The 14865-nt window shown below is 36.8% G+C and overlaps 1 protein-coding gene across 6 annotated transcripts in view; it reads left to right on the top strand.

Annotated features, from left to right (window-relative positions):
* The window catches only part of LOC106459450 (transcription factor 12-like), a 132499-nt gene that overhangs the window by 72051 nt on the left and 45583 nt on the right, over window positions 1–14865 (top strand). The gene's annotated exons all lie outside the window — the stretch shown is intronic.

Genomic DNA, 14865 nt, shown 5'->3' with positions numbered 1-14865 from the left:
GAACAACAGGTTGTACATCATAATATGTTTCAGATCTACAATCAGATTCCCTAAAAAAAAAAAAAAAAAAGACTGAGCTTCAAGGAATCCTCGATTTCGATTGAAGAAAAACCAACAGAAGTTGGAATCAGAAGATCAGTTACCGCAATATGATCATCTGGCCATGCAGAATTAATTTTGGTGCTGCAACTTTCTGTAGGTGCCTTCATCCGCAGTTCCAAATTTAAATCCTAATGAAAAAGTTGCGTATAATTCAGACATTATGTAATATTAAATTTATTGATGAAGAATATGTCTATTATAGATATAATTATGAAACGTTTGGAAACATATCAAAGGAATAAAAAGAGCCTGAAAATATGACCAGTTATCATATTAAAATATCCTTATTTTTGGTTTAGTTAATAATCAAATATAAAATATAATGAAATGTGTTAGATTTAATATTCAAAATATACACACACACACACCCATATATATGATTATATATATATATATATATATGATTTTAGATCTGAGTTTAGATTTTACGTTAATAGCCGTCTAATTTGGCTTGCTGTACAAACATAACGCTTCATCAAAATTTACATCAGAGATGTTGGCTACTAATTAAAATTCTGATGATTGTTCAGTAATTATGGGTTGGCGGCCTGGTGGTTAGCGCGCTCGACTTGTAATTTGCTGGTCAACCCAAACGTCTTCAGCCGTGGGGTCGTTATAATGTGACTGTCAATCCCACTATTCGTTGGTAAAATAATAGGCGGTGTGTGGTGTTGACTAGCTGCCTTCCCTATAGTTTATCACTGCTTAATTAGGAACATCTATCGCAGATACCCCTCGTGTAGCTTTGCGCGAAATTACAAACAAACCAAAGTGATGGGTTGGCATATATCCTCGCATCTTTCTCAGCGGCCGTGTCCTAACAAAGTAGATTTAATTTCCGTTACTTTAAAACAATGAAATGAATCTAGAAGCAAAACAAAAATAAAACGATTAACTCACCTTACGAATTCTCTTTAGATTTTGTTTGAATTGCAATGAATCATGGCCTGCGTTTTGAAGTTAGGAGGCTCTCTTTTCTCGTAATCTTTGAGCGTCTGACTTCTTACCCAGTATTTGCGTTCATTCATATTTTTACTTAACTTTGTCTGAATACTTTTCACTAAGAAAAGGAGAATACAAACTGAAACTGGGACTTTAGTAACTGTGTGCACCAAACTAGAGGCTATTTTCCGCTTGTTATCGTGGTCGCATCTGATCTGCCTCCAGTGTTGTTCCAACTCAAGGCATAAATTCCAATATCACCAACCATGACTAAAAGTTTACAACTGAAAATTTTGTCAGTTAGTCAAATATATATACTGATTTGTTGATAGTAATGCCAAATTGTTGGATAGTATACAGCTATGTATATTAATGTGTTTTTAAATCTTTATCATATTTTAACTTAGACTGAACATGGCCCATTAGTTAGTGTATCAGACTATGGATCTGAGGGCACATCGTTCATGTCCCATTATCGCAAAATAAGAATTATGCTGGGCACTTTGAGACTGTGGGTGCTTTACTAGGGTGACAGTCAAATCCCACGTTTATTGATACTGAATAAATTTAAATTAATTTTAAATGTTCCATATTTCTCCTTTTGTAATATAATTTTTAAAATGGTAATATTATAACAGAACACCGGCGCCTCAAAGCGAAAAAAAGCATCGGCGCCGGCGGCATTTGATGCATAGACCAGTCCGTCTCTATCATTCACAGTTTATTTTTTGTTCACAATTAAAACTTATGAATGATTCCTACTCCTATTTTTTAAACGCATATTAAAACGACCTGATCTGAAAATATTTCAAGTTCAGCAGTTTCCTGTGCATGTTTATTTTGTTTACGGAAGATGATTTGGGAATTTCTCAATATCACCTGGTGTTCGTTTATGAATACCTTTGTCATACTTCACCATCAGAGCATGCGTGTGAGGTACATTCCCGTTTGTTTTCTTTTGGCTGTGTTTATTAAGATTTGTTTGAACAGTTTCAGTTGTAGAAGTATATTTTAACAAGATAATTAAAAAATGTTAAGTTGAATAATGGAGAAGAGGGATCGTCAAAAAAGTACAGAAACAAGTTGAATCAAAATGCAAAAATTATATTTTCAAGCTTACTACTAGGCGCTCTAAAAAAGTAAACAAACTAGGCAAGAAATGGTGTCTACATTATTTTCTCAAGCTACAAATCCGTATTTTGACTCCATGTCTATAGTATTTATCAATTTAGTGAAATCAAAATAGGGATTTGTAGCTTGAGAAAATAATATATAAAATAATAATAATCAGTTGAATGTTATATGTTTTTCAACAGTTTACTGCTGCATTGGCTTTTTTTCCCACCTGCCCCTCAGTGGCGCAGTGATATGTCTGTGGACTTACAATGCTAGAAACCGGGTTTCGATACCCAGATAGCCCTTGTGTAGCTTTGTGCATAATTAAAAACAAACAAACAAAACAAATATACACATTGTTTACCCTAATAAAACCAAGCGTCTATGACTAATATAATGGTTCCTAAATGGCTTCTACATTTCTGCGATGCTTGAATGGCTTCGAAGAGTTTATGTTGGTTGCAAAGAAGAACTTAGAAAATTAATAAGGGTGACATTTCGACTTTCAAAACTCAACTTAAAAATAGCTCTACAAACTTCGCGGGAGTTCGTTTAGTACCTGTGCATAAATTTTGGTGCAGTATACCTTGCGGTTTTTATGCTGTTAGCTTCGAAGAGAAATTTGGTCGGTAGTAATGAAAATACTGATAAAATATCGTCTTCTCTTTCAAGAATCAACATAAATATAGTCATATTACCTGTGCAGGAGTGTTTTAGTAGATTTGCCCAGCTTTTAATAAAATATGCTTAGCCTTTTTTTTCTGTAGGCTTGTGAAACAAGAATAATATGTACAATAATAATAATAATACTATGAAGACAAATGGACGAATTTTGTCTAATAATCAGAAAATCAACTTTTTAGCTATTGTCATTATTTTAGCAGCTTTAGCTATTGAAATAGATGGTCTTGAGTGTTGTTTCATAAACAGTTCTACTTTTTCCTATGTTTTTTGCCCTATTTTGTATTAGAATTTTTGTGAAATTCCCAGGCGATTCCTGTTATGAACCGTGATTCGTGAGATACAGAGGGTTCAGTACTTTATATTAAATTAAAACGCATTTGTAGTCTTACCATGTAGTTAAACTTGTTATGGACACCTCCGGTCATGCTCTATTTGACTACGGTTTATATTAATAATTGCCTTGCAACATAATTTCCATTGCAAAAGGCTCGTTGTAAGGTGGTCGTGTGTAAAGCATACCACGCTTATACACTTGATTTCCACAATCCATCTAGTGCCTGTTTCAACAGTCTAATCGTACCAAAATCCATGGGCCCTGCTTCGGACAACTTGCCTGGTATGTCTTGGTATGGAATAACGTGAATACCCGTTTCATTCTAAAGCTGCATGAGGTATGCAATGTTTGAATGAGAGGTATGACTGGAAGCCTTATCTTGGCTTCTTTTCCGTAAAATACCGATATTTCTATGTGGAACAGAGGGTCCAAGACGTTGGTTTGATAGTTGACAGAGTTCATCTGACGTTTGTATCCATTCTACTGATCCCTAACTTGTTTCTGGCGCATTATCTTGCAGTGATCATGAATCTCTTCGATAAAGTTTTGTGATTTATGTACCATATTTGGAAATTCTGGAAGCACCTTGTGTACACATGAATAGTATCGCCTTTCTATAAGATCATTCTTGATTATGTTGCTTATTTCCTTGGAGATGTGGATGGCTTTTACTGTGCACAAATCTTTGTGTTCATGAATTTCCAGTTGTTAAAAGACACACTTTTCTTACCATGACTAAGGTATATGTTGATGTAGGTCTATTTATAGATAGTCTTTGTGCCTCAAGTTGATCCACTTTCTTTGTTTCCCAATGCCATTAACTGCAATGGATATCCCTGTCTTGAGAATTCTAAAACTCTCAATCTGAATACTTCTTTATGATTCGAAAGTATGAATATTTTCCACTTGAAATGTCCTGTTATATAACCTTTCCCAAGCAATCAACTTTTGGTGGCATCACACTATCTGCGAAACTCCAAACAATGTCTAGATATATATCTGATAAATTCTGTTCCACCCCCCCTCGAGGTGAATTCTTGTACGTGGTGAGGGGACATAGCAGGGAAGGTTCTATATTTTCAGTTACCTCTTCTGGGATCTGAACATCCAACCACGTGTTTGCCGTGCATGGCGACCTGTAAATGGTAGGAGAGGACCTTGGTGGTTGAGTGGTGTCTGGGGCACTGCAACACACCACTTTGGCTTTGAATTCCTGTAGACGGGTGGCCTTGGGGTGGCCCTCCAGGGTCAATCAGCAGGTCCTGTTGGACTACGATCAACTGAGTACCAGTGTTGGGCATTCTCAGTGGGTGTTGTGGACATTTTATCTGGTGCTGATGTTTGGGTATAGTGCTCACGAAGCTCTGGCTTTGCTGCAGTGTCATTGTTTGGCATTTTGGTGCATCCCCTCCTAGGACCTCATGGTAGGTGGAGTCAGTGGGCACTAAATCTTTCTCCTTTCATTATGGATCCCCCAAATCCTCAGAAAAATAAACTCGTAAGAAAACAGCTACTTGGTAAATGACCACGTCTTGAAGACTCTGATCAGCAATCTTCAACCTATTCTGAACTTATACCTCATTTTTTGATCTTGCATTCCTTGTCAGACAAACCTTTAGGGCAAATGGCTCCCTTTTTTATTCAGAAGGGATTAGAGAGGCTTCCTGGATCTCCAAAATCAGTTAAGAGCTTTGTTCTGGGGACATCTTGGTGGAAACATCTACACCAAAACACAGTGAACTCCTTCTGAATTCAAAGGCCATTGGGGATATACCCATTGTAGTTACTCCCCATGCTACTTTGAATTCCTCACGAGGAGTTTTGTTGGGAGGGATTTGAATAACATTCCCGAGTCGAAGATCCACTCATATCTCCACTCATAAAGAAGGAATTGTGATGCCTACCAATGTTATTATTTTGACATTTACATCGCCACATCCCCCTGCTGCTGTCAAGGCAGGTTATCTAAACTGTAAGGTACGGCCATATATTCCCAACCCTCTCAGATGTTTCAGTGTCAGCAGTTTGGTCATTCGAAGACATCTTGTCATGGATCTGTGACGTTTGCTCATTGAGGTGGCAGAGACCACAATGCCTACGATTGTGAACTGGACCCTCACTGGACCCAATTGCAGTGGTTCCCACCCCTCTTGCTATAGATCTTTCCCCCAAGTGAGTTGAGGAGAAAGAAGTACAGCATTTAAAAATGGTCAACAACATTTCCTATCCGAGGCTTGAAAGTGGTTGCCCCCAACTTCATCACAGACATATGCTGCTGCACTCCATTCCACTGCTACAATGGGTATGCAGACAGAGCTTACCATGCCTCTGTCAGAGTCTTTTTTTTGCAACATTTGAAGTATATTTTGCCTTCTGGGGATAAAAAAGTTGACAAGTCCACATCTACTCCTATCTCTATCCATTCCTTTCAGTGACTGCCAGGGTCCACCTCCTTCAGCCCCAGCTTCCAGTGTGTGCTTGGGTCAATCTTTTTCAGCCCCGAGATGCTGAATGATTATTTGTTCACACCCTCAATCGCTGTAATCTAAGTCTAATGACATAGATTTGCCCACTCGACCAAAGGCAAGATCCATGGAGGTCGATAGACCTCCTTCTAGCAAAGAAAAATGGCGTGGTTATAAACAGCAGGGTTCTTCACCCAGTTCTCCTCCACCTAAGTAAATATGACCACTTTGATACAGTGGAACTGTCGAGATTTCCTATCGAATTTGGACGACATTAAGTCCTTGATTGATACCTATCATTCTGTGTGTCTTTCCTTACAGGAAACATTCCTGAAACCTGCCAATACTATCACCTTTTGGCAGTTTTCATTATACTTGAGTGACAGGTTGTGTGATGGGCAAGTGCATGGAGGGGAGGCACTGCTGGTTGAACAGCGCATGCCCACCTTGTTTGTGCCACTTTATACACCATTGGAGGCCATAGCCACCCATGTTTCCTTGGGTCGTACCATCACTGTTTGTTTTCTTTACATGTCTCCTGGAGAAATTTATAATCAATCACACCTTGATGCTCTTGTTGAACAGTTGTTGTCTCTATTTTTAATCCTGGGAGACTTTAATTGACACAATCCCCTCTGGGTTGGTGCTGATACTGATGGGAGGGGTTGTCCCATAGAGCGTATGCTCTCAGATCACAACCTTTCTCTCTTCAATACTGGTTCACATACTTATTTTCTTACACCTAGTCAGTCTTTTACTGCCATTGATCTATATATATGCTCCCTTTCACTTTTCTCTTGCTTTTCTTGGAAGGTTGACAGTGACCCACAGGGCAGTGATCATTTTCCTGTCATTCTGAGGGAGATTGGCTGTGGTTGATGCCACCCTACCTAAGTGCCATGATGGAAGTTGAATCAAGCTGTCTGGTTCTCTTTCACCTCTCCCTCTCTCTCTCAGAATTTGATCCTGCTGTCGTTAGTCTTCCTTCTATTAACGACTGTATGGAAGCATTAACTGATTGCTTCATACCTAAAACTATGATATGTTTCCCATGGTATCCTCGTTCATGATGATCTCCAGCCACCCAGCAGGTACAGAAGGCTCAGAAACAGACCTAGGATACTTTTTGCAGGTATCTCGCTCTTTCCAACTGCATTGCTTTCCAGTGGATCCGTGCCCATGCTCAGCAGGTCAGAGTCAAAGCTAAAAGGAATCTTGGATTAAGTTCACGACTAGCATCTCTTCTACTGCCAGTTCCAAAATCATATGGGAAAAGATTTGGAAGGTCAATGGGAGGTATTCTTCCCATCCCCTTTCCATCTTGCTCTCTAATGTCCATGAAGTTGCTGATGTACAGAACATCACCAATACTCTCGGTGAGAGCTTTTCTTGTGCATCCAGCACTTCTGTTTCTTCCCCTGTCTTCTTGACCATCAAGTCTTGAGCAGAGCAATCACCACTTTCCTTTTTGGCCAATTGTCTCTATGACTATAATCGCCCCCCCCCTTACACTGGTGGAATTCAAACTTTACTCTTCATCAGTCTGACAGTACGTCGGTTGGACCTGATGATGTTCACTATGAGATGCTGTGCTATCTCTCTCCTGCCTCTCTTGCTATTGTTCTGGATGTTTTTACTGGATCTGGCAAGAGGACATTTTTCCTGGTGCTTGGTGCTAGGCTGGTGTCCTCCTTTTCTCGAATCTTGGGAGGATCTCAAGATTCCTTCTAATTATTGTCCAATTGTTTCGACTAGCTGTCTCTGTAAGGTCTTAGAGAGGATGATTAATGCTCGTCTTGTTTGATTCCTACAATCAAACAACCTTCTCTCACCCACCCAGTGTGTTCCATCCCACCGTGGATCATCTGATTCGACTTGAAACCTCGATCATCTTGTCTCCATGTTCTTTGACCTTGAGAAGGGTTACGACACTACGTGGAAGTACGGCATTTTGCGGGACCTCCACTCATATGGTTTATGTGGCCATTTACCCACTTTTATTCAGAACTTTTTACTGAACAGGCAATTCCAAGTACGTATTGGTTAGACTCTTTCCTGTTCTTTTACACAGGAACTTAGAGACCCTCAGGACTGTGTCTTGAGTGTCATCTGAAGATAGCGAATACTCCCGATTGGAAGTATTGTCTTCTCTCTACCGAACCTCTTTCGAACCATCTTCTATTCCCGTTTATACGGATGGTTCGAAATCAGGTGACTCTGTAGGCTCACCGATGGTTTGCTGTGGCTCAGTAGTTGCTCGCAGGATCCTCTCTACAGTTTCTTTGTTCATTGCCGAGTTGTATGTCATTTCTCTTGCCCTTGATCACGTAGAAGGCTATGCAGTACACTGTTTGTACTATTTACACTGACTCTCTTAGCTCTCTACTGGCCCTGGAATCGCTTAATATTAGTACTCACCCTGTACTCGTTGATATTCAACAAGGCTGGCCATTAGTATCCAGTTTTTCTGGACACCTGGCCATGTCGATATTCGCAGGAACGAGCTCGCTGAAACCGCAGCTAATTCCGTCTGCTCTGGTGCCGTCACAGGCGTGCCTGTCCCGTATATGGACTAAGGTCCTGTGTTCAAGGCTCAGTTTCGTGCCAGTTGACAGTCGACTTGGTGTGAGCAACCTCATAACAAGCTTATCCAGATCAAACCTTCTGTTGTTCTTTGGCCGTCTTGTTTCCGTAAGAATCGGAATGGGGAAGTTGTCTTGGCAAGGCTACGCATTGGTCACTGTTTCTTAACTCATCGTTTTCTATTATCTGGGACTCATCCACCAAAGTGTGGCCTTTGTGACACTTAAGTCACAATAGCCCACATCTTACTGTCGTGCCGTCGTTACGACTCTGAGCGACGGCACCATTTTAGACACGTGTTTTCTTAGGGGTTAGCCCTGTCATTGGCGATGGTGACACTGTCCAACTTGTTTGTATTTTAAAATGTTTACGAGCCATTGGCCTTTTAAATTTTGTTTAGATATTTTATCTGAATTTTGGACATTGTTTAGTTTTAACTCGATTTTATTTTTACATTTTATAAAAATTTTACTTTTACGGTTTTTACCAATTGTTTGGTGCAGATAGCCTGGTTGCTTTGCGTCAAAAAATGCCAAACAACCAATCGTTCCACCACGACTTAATATCGGCTGTGGTTGCCACCTGACTTACTGATTTACATATTTAATATCCCTCTAATAGAACGTACTCAACCTTCTGTATGATGTATAAAACCATTTATACACTTCTTTGTATTACTTTATACATTTTTGTTGTTTTTGTTAAACATTTTTGAGTTAAAATGCTTTGTTTTGAAATATTGTGAAAAGCTATAAGTTTATCAAGAGTGTGAACGCGATAAACTTTTATCGCTTGTCATATTAAATTCGTTATAGTTCATGAAAACTAATTTCAGTTGACAAAAATCATTCACAAGCAATAGATTCCCCAATTTTTTGCTGATTTCTTGGTCTTTCTACTCTCTGTCCACTATAGGGAAGTGAACCCCAGATTTTAGCATTGTAAGTCCGGAAACTTGCTATCTGACCCACCGAGGTAGCTTCTTGATTGTTTTACGATTTTGCCTTTCATTAATCCAGTCAAACATTTACCGTTAGATATTGATTATTTAAATACAACACGTTTTTTTTCTATAATATTCTCATACTTGTATCTTAATTCTTTTTTTTTGTAATTTTATGATGTAATATTTGTTTATTTTAGACCCATAAATTTTTCTTCTGCAAAATTATTATTTTTCCTTTTGATTCAATATAACATTTTATTGTATTAAGTAATTTATTTGCACTATCACCACGTTTTGATTAGTTTTTTAATGCACAAGGTTTCGGTGGCGAGAAGGCTTAGGTAATTGAGCCGAAAGCTTGTGCATTAAAAAACTAAACAAAACGTGGTGATAGTGCAAATAAATTACTTAATAGAAATATGAGTACTCACGTTAAAAGCCTGAAAAGTTACTTATAATATTTTATTATGAAAAATGTTACGCACTCTTTGTACATTTTAGTACTAGTTAAAGAAATCCTGAAATGTGAATGTACAAATATGTAACCTTTGTTAATTCTTAACATATGCTTAGAATGTATTAAATCGTCCAAAGAATAAATAAGCTAAGCAGAACTCGAAACTTTAAGAAATAGATAGTAAGTTACGTAGAAGTTAATAGTAAACTATAGTAGAGAAAATATGTTCTTTAAGATTGGTTGAAATGATGTAGTTTGTACAACATCCATACTTTACAACAAAAAACAAATTTGAGAGACATTATATGTATCTTCCTCCCAAGTTGAATATTAGCGTCCAGATAAAGAAAATGAATTAATGAATCGGTAGAAATATTTTAAAAGACGTTAACGTTGTTTTGAAGAAGTCGAGAAAAAAATGTAAATTCAGAGTAGAATCGTACAGAATTTCGATAGTATGGTATAAAGATTGGGGTTTAACATAAATTTAAAAAACTATAATGAGAGAAAGAGAAAATTATTTCTGTTTAGTTTTAGTCTATCGTAAATGAATCCTATGATTATTCCATAGAGATACGTTTAAGTATCTCAAATCTGAGTCCGTTTGTTTTACTGTTGATAAAATGTGTACATAATTCCGTTTGAAACATAACTGGATGACATTGTGTGTGTGTGTGTTATAGCCTTAAAATAGTGACCTGCGATTGCGGTGTCATGTATGATAATCAGAAAGTTGGTTAAATTTAGAAAATAAAAAATTATAATTAGATATTTCTTTCATTATAAGAAGTTGGTAAAAAAACACATAAAAACGAGATCTATGTTAAAAGAAAAGATTTATGTCAAATGATTTACAAGAATTAATGTCTATGAAAACTAAATTTACTAAAGTTAAGTCTGAAGTGTACCTAGTAAATACAGAAAAAGTACCGATATTTTAAACATATGTGTATAGTTTAAGGTACATGCTAGATACATGATCTAACCATCGTTCATCATTGCTTCTGTATGGAAATACTTGTGGTCAGGATACAGCGTGGAATAACGTTGTTATTACTAGATATTATATATCCATGCGAGACAACCGTTAAGATTTTGTCTTTGAAAGTGAAACACCTTGTTCCTTAACTAAAACATTCTATTGAATATTTTGGAATACTTTCTGATATGATTGGGTTTACTATATTAAAATAAATATAACACGTAAAAGTTGTGAGACTATCCTAAATCACGATAATCTGGGAGACTATATAGAGATTGAGACCTCGTTTAAACATGCACAGCTAGACATGAGCAAAGGCTATCTTAATTCTATAGTAAACCTCCAAATTACTGAACACTTTTATCAAAACAGTGGTGCTCCCCAGTGGTACAAACAAACAAAATAGTACTATTTAAAATAAATATATATATATATATATATATATATATGGGATCTTTTCTTTTGAAAATATACAATTTTTAATAAGTTGAAAAAAGTTCAAATACATTTTCGTAAATTTTACATCTTCTTAACTTTCTACTACAGAGACTGATAAGTGGTATTTGTCCTATTCCACTGCCCTCTATCTTGGTTATGTAACTTGAACTTTCTACTATAGAAACTGATTAGTGGTATTTGTCCTGTTTCACTGCATTCTATCTTGGTAATGTAACTTGAACATAGTAGAAAGTTCAAGTTACATTACCAAGATAGAGGGCAGTGGAACAGGACAAATACCACTAATCAGTTTCTGTAGTAGAAAAGAAACTGATTAGTGGTATTTGTCCTGTTCCACTGCCCTCTATCTTGGTAATATAACTTGATAGGCTGTTTTATTTTATTTTTCTTCATTATGTTTGTTACTTATCTCTGTTACTATTCTGTCTATAAAACCATGTCTACGTACATAGACTCAGCCATTTAATGCATGTTTACACAACCGCATATTATTCACAATTACTTATTTTCTCACAAGTGTACCTAATGATTTATAAATCACTTTCAAGTTCCTCATAACTACTCTAGTCACTTGTACCAGCAATATGGGCGGATATGACCTAGAGTTTAGCGTTCAGAACTGTGGACCAAAGAGGGTCCGTGTTTGTGTCCCGTTGTCGCAAAATCGTGCTCCACTCGTTAGGCCCGTGGACGCTTTATGAGAGTGACAGTCAAATCTCACTACGCAATTAGAATAGCTGAAGAGTTGGCGGAGGGTGCTGTTTACTAGTTGCCTTTCCTCTAATCTTTCAGTTCAAAATTAGGGATGGCTGGTGCAAATAGTCCTTGTATACCGATGCACGAATATCCGAAACAAACAAACCTACCAGTTATTACGAACCTTACACCATCTCGAAGACTACATTTAAAGAATTGTTGTACTTAAAGAAAAATCTACCCATAACACTCGTTCACACCTACATCAGGTTACATACCATGACTATGTTCATCGAGCACACCAAAATACGTTGACCTAAGTACGAAAATGCTCTTCTTTTGGAGAGAACGGGCACTGGTGTGTGGTTAGTGCTATATTAGTTGTACTGTGATACAACTAATAATAAATGTTCATTAAATGTTTTAACTAATTATATTTTTATAAGAAAAAAAAGCATTTGTTTTTGCCTTTTCTTTTTGTTCAAATAACTATATCCTACAGATAACTATCAGTAGAAAACCTAGAAACAATGTCGAGAATTTAAGGCATGTATGTTTGGGAAACATTACGTTAAGACCAAGCTGTTCATCCGGTATCAGTTGGATTCCACAAATAGCATGTGATTTCATATTTGAACGATTTCCATGGTGATTCATGAAATATAGTGTTTCTCATTTTCCAGTATTGCACGAGTTTAAACGTGTTTATATATTTTTAAACTTTTAGAATGACTTATCACTAACGTTATTGTTTAGCAATACTTTTCAAACGCTATATGATTTCGTATTTGATTGTTATCACGCAGAATTTTCAATTTACGACTCCGTTTGTTTTGTTTTAAACAAAAACCTATAAAGATAGATATTTCAAGTCAATTTGAAGATTAACTGGTCATTTTTTGTGACTCATACATGCTTAGTGCAGGACTGATAGGTGACTTCTCTATTGAGAAATGTATAACAAAATATCTGCCACACCAACGCCGTAACAAAAAATATGTAATGAAATTCTAGTTAAGATAAGTTTATATATGGTATAATATAGGTTTTATGTACAACATCCACATCAATCTTGTTGAAATTTTTATCTGTGTAACTTATGTGTTTAGGTAATTTTGTTTATAGAAGCTACTGACAGACATACAGATCATATGTGAAGTATTTGTTGATGCTGTTTTTCTCGCTCGTGCACTCAGTTGCTGCACGAATAAACCGATTTTTTCTTGCATCACATAAATGTGGACGAGAATAAAGTAGTAAATAACGACCAGCTTGGTTTAGTTCAACGGAAGTCCAACAGTAGGTAATAACTCAGTGTGTAGAATCTTGTCATGTTTACTTCATCATTAAGGATGTAAATCTGTTTTTACATGTGCAACAGTCGCTGAGGAAAAGTCAAATGATCATATCGTATAAATATGGCCTTAATGAATTTGATCGGGTTGGAATATCTGGATAGTTTTATCGTTTAGGCCTGCTGTATTACAATTTAAGTTTTGTTCAGGTACTTGTGTTATTCCTGTGTTTGGAAGGTGGATGATTTCGTTTAGATTTACCGTGACGTGTTTTTCTGCGCAAGCTCAGATTCTAGAATTCGAAATTGTTTTCATTTCTGTGCTAACAAAAGCCAGAGCAATCTATCTGAACATGCCGGCGCCTTATGGAAAAATAAAAGAATTTTCGTATAGAGCCATATGTTAGACTAACAAACAAACACTCAGTGTATAAGAATGTAAAAAAACAAAAAATGCGCGAGATACCAATTTCAGCAACTTGTCTCGATCATGCATTGTGTTTATTAACGGAACGGCAGACAGAAGAATTACAGCATGAATAGAACGGCTAAGTTTCAATATGCTTCAGTCATCAGTCATTGGTATTGCCAGTTGTCATTTCTTCTTTATACGCTGTATAAATGTAAGGCTCAGAATTATCGTGGCTATAGTTTTATGCAAGAAACCAATAAAATATGACGTCATAACTTTTTTGTTGCTGGCCAACGGAACCGCGACGGTAAATGGTTTGTATCCCTGTGTAATTAAATAAATACGTTTTCTATAATAAAAAATTGCTAAACGTTCTTTAAATGAATTTCGCTCATGAGTTTATAAATTAATATGTTGCACTAAACGTACAGAATACGCTCGAAAATGACTAACCGTACAAATATACACGTGTGTGTAGCTAGTACAAACTTTTTTAAGTGTAGAGAATGTGTTCAGAATCAAGTTTGACCTTCAAAACGTAGGTGTTACCCGTTGGATTGAGGGTTATAGTTGTGTGGGTGGATTGGAACGTAACTAGTTTTGGTGTAAGTGTATATATATATATATATATGTGTAAAGTTCCTATTTTAATGCACAATACGAGTTCTTTATGTGTAAGTATATCTAAATGTTTATTCTTATCAGAATCTTTCTTTTCGCAGTACAGTTTTCAGAGTAATACACACACGATACAATGACGAGATCGTACAGTTCTACAGTATTTGTAGTAAACAAAGCCTATCCTGAATAGCCTATGAATTGTAACCGGGACGAATATAGTGTTGTTTTTTTTAAGTGCCGGCAAGGAAAAATTTTCAGACTTGTTAATGAGTTTCAAATATAAATTATATAAACAGATAATAAACTTTCATAAACATCTAAAGTAGGCACTAACTAAATAAGTAGTTTCATCATTTATTTTCATATTTAAAACAATAAAAATAGGAAACTTGATATTAACATGTGTATTAGCATATCGCTAACGCATATATGATAGTTTTGTTAAGCCACAGTCACGAAATATTTGTGATGTATCGCACCCTGGCGATCCAACGTTTCACGGAAGTTCAATATGAATTTGCACTTCTAAGAATATAAACTATTTCGATATATGGCCAGGTGGATAAGGCACTCGACTCGCAATCTGAGGGTTCGAATCCACGTCCCACCAAACATGCTCGCCCTTTCAGCTGTGGAGGCGTTATAATGTGACGGTCAATCCCACTATTCGTTGGTAAAAGAGTAGCCCAAGAGTTGGCGGTGGGTGGTGATGACTAGCTGCCCTCCCTCTAGTCGTGCAACGCTAAATTAAGGGCGGCCAGGGCCGGACGCC

The sequence above is a fragment of the Limulus polyphemus genome, unplaced genomic scaffold (genome assembly GCF_000517525.1).
Source record: "Limulus polyphemus unplaced genomic scaffold, Limulus_polyphemus-2.1.2 Scaffold611, whole genome shotgun sequence".
Taxonomy (NCBI): Eukaryota; Metazoa; Arthropoda; class Merostomata; order Xiphosura; family Limulidae; genus Limulus; species Limulus polyphemus.
This window is presented reverse-complemented; position numbering and strand designations above follow the sequence as displayed.